This window comes from Oncorhynchus mykiss, chromosome 7, assembly GCF_057628025.1.
Source record: "Oncorhynchus mykiss isolate SJ-2025 chromosome 7, ASM5762802v1, whole genome shotgun sequence".
NCBI classification, from domain to species: Eukaryota; Metazoa; Chordata; class Actinopteri; order Salmoniformes; family Salmonidae; genus Oncorhynchus; species Oncorhynchus mykiss.
In genome coordinates, this window is record NC_143028.1 from 65,614,219 (window position 1) to 65,617,507 (window position 3,289).

Below are 3,289 nucleotides of genomic sequence, written 5' to 3' on the forward strand. Positions count from 1 at the left end.
CTTACCGTGAAATGCTTACTTACAAGCCCTTAACCAACAGTGCAGTTCAAGAAGAGTTAAGAAAATATTTAACAAATAAACTAAAGTCAAAAATAATAAAAAGTAACAGAACAACATAACAATAACGAGGCTATTGTTTAAACAGGGCGTACCGGTACCGAGTCAGAGTGCGGGGGTACAGGTTAGTTGAGGTAATTTGTACATGTACGTAGGTGTGAAGTGACTATACATAGATAATAAACAGTGAGTAGCAGCAGTGTACAAAACAAATGGAGGTGGGGTCAATGTAATAGTCTGGTGGCCATTTGATTAATTGTTCAGCAGTGGAGCTGTGAAGGAGCCTTTTGATCCTAGACTTGGCGCTCCGATACAGCTTGCCGTGCGGTAGCAGAGAAAACAGTCTATGCCTTGGGTAACTGGAGTCTCTGACAATTTTCTGGGCTTTCCTCTGACACCTCCTATTACTGTATATCCTACCTGCCAGCTCAGTTTCTCTAAGAAAATAAAACAAAAGATTGGATACTGTATCAACTCAATAAACTCTTTACACTTAATTCCTGTATCCCATTTTCTCTCATACATATTCTCAATCTCTCTCCCTCCCATACCACCCACACTGTATCAACACATGCTCTACAGTTTATATTTCCTGGCAATAATCACACCTTCCGGTTGAATGTTTTCCTATCAGATTTGATTACTTATTCAGCCAAATGTGACCCAGCCTAAGTCTTGTAAAGTCTTCTGTCTCGTGCTGACTTCCTCCATCCCCAACGTTTCCACAGTTCTACAGCTGCATCACCGCCTGGTGTGGCAACTGCTCGCCATCTACCCTACAGAGGGTAGTGTGTACGACCCAGTACATCACTGGGGCCAAGCTTCCTCCCATCCAGGACCTCTATACCAGGCGGTGTCAGAGGAAGGCCCTAAAAATGGTCAAAGACTACAGCCACCCTAGACATAGACTGTTCTCTCTGCCACCGCACGGCAAGTGGTACCGGAGCACCAAGTCTAGGTCCAAAAGGCTCCTTAACAGCTTCTACCCCTAATCCATAAGACTGCTAGACAGTTAATCAAATGGCTACCCGGACTATTTGCATTGACCACCCTCCTTTTTTACACTGCTGCTACTCGCTGTTTATTATCTATGCATAGTCACTTTACCCCTACTTACATGTACATACAGTTGAATTTGGAAGTCTACATACACCTTAGCCAAATACATATAAACTCAGTTTTTCACAGTACCTGACATTTTATCCTAGTAAAAATTCCCTGTCTTAGGTCAGTTAGGATCACCACTTTATTTTAAGAATATGAAATGTCAGAACAATAGTAGAGAGAATTTTTTATTTCAGCTCTTATTTCTTTCATCACATTCCCAGTGGGTCAGAAGTTTACGTACACTCAATTAGCATTTGGTAGAAATGCCTTTAAATGGTTTAACTTGGGTCAAACATTTCGGGTAGCCTTCCACAGGCTTCCCACAATAAGTTGGGTGAATTTTGGCCCATTCTTCCTGACAGAGCTGGTGTAACTGAGTCAGGTTTATAGGCCTCCTTGCTCACATACGCTTTTTCAGTTCTGCCCACAGATGATTTTCTATAGGATTGAGGTCAGGGCTTTGTGATGGCCACTCCAATACCTTGACTTTGTCATCCTTAAGCCATTTTGCCACAACTTTGGAAGTATGCTTGGGTTCATTGTCCATTTGGAAGACCCATTTGCGACCAAGCTTTAACTTCTTGACTGATGTCTTGAAATGTTGCTTCAATATAACCACATAATTGTCCTGCCTCATGACGCCATCTATTTTGTGAAGTGCACCAATCCCTCCTGCAGCAAAGCACCCCCACTACATAAAACTGCCACCCCCGTGCTTCACAGGTTTTCTTTGGCTTGCAAGCATTCCCCTTTTTCCTCCAAACATAACAATGGTCATTATGGCCAAACAATTATATATTTTTTTCATCAGACCAGAGGACTTTTCTCCAAAAAGTATGATCTTTGTCCCCATGTGCAGTTGCAAACTGTGGCTCTTTTTATGGCAGTTTTGGAGCAGTGGCTTCTTCCTTGCTGAGTGGCCTTTCAGGTTATGTCGATATAGGACTCGTTTTACTGTGGATATAGAAACTTTTGTACCTGTTTCCTCCAGCATCTTCACGAGATCCTTTGCTGTTGTGCTGGGATTGATTTGCACTTTTCGTACCAAAGTACATTCATCTCTAGAAACATAAATGATGTTAATTAGCATCAGAAGCTTCTACAGCACAGTCAACTTCTAAAGGCACAGTCAACTTAGTGTACGTAAACTTCTGAGCCACTGGATTTGTGATACAGTGAATTATAAGTGAAATAGTCTGTCTGTAAACATTTGTTGGAAAAATGACTTGTCCTAACCAACTTGCCAAAACTATAATTTGTTGACAAGAAAATTGTGGAGTGGTTGAAAAATGTGTTTTAATGACTCCAACCTAAGTGTTTGTAAACTTCCCGACTTCAACTGTAAATGGCCACAAAATCCTGATATACAGTTAACAGCGACCTCTACTGCATGGACATTGTACATGTACATTGGGAACGCGCATAGATTCCTGACATAAAACTGTACTCCTCCAAAAATAACATGTTTGAAGATTTACTGATTTGAATATAGGAGGAGCACCTATGTGTTTAAAGATCCATTCTCTCTATATGACTTCGTTTATCCCAACTTTGTTATTGTAAGTGACCTTTCATTTAGGTATGGCAACTTGGTTTAAACTTCATTCAGGTGCAGAAATAGAGATGGTCTTTTCACTTCGGTGTAAAAATAAAATGTTATTTTTTTGGTCGCGTACACATATTTTGCATATGATATCGCAGGTGCAATGAAATGCTTATGTTTCTAGCTCCAACAGTGCAGTACTACGAACAATACAAAATAATAGACAACTCCCAAAATGTAAACAAATGAATTAAGAAAAACCTAAATGAGCAAAGTCAGAGTCCGGAAGATAAATGTATTTGTATCAAATCAAATCAAACTGTATTTGTCACATGCGCCGAATACAACAAGTGTAGACTTTACCGTGAAATGCTTACTTACAAGCCATTAACCAAAAGTGCAGTTCATGAAGAAGAAAATATTTACCAATTAGGCTCAAATAAAAAGTAGCACAATATGAATAACGAGGCTATATGCAGGGGCACCGGTACCGAGTCAGTGTGCGGGGGTACAGGCTAGTTGAGGTCATCTGTACATGTAGGTTGGGGGCGAAGTGACTATGAAGTACAAACAGTGAGTAGC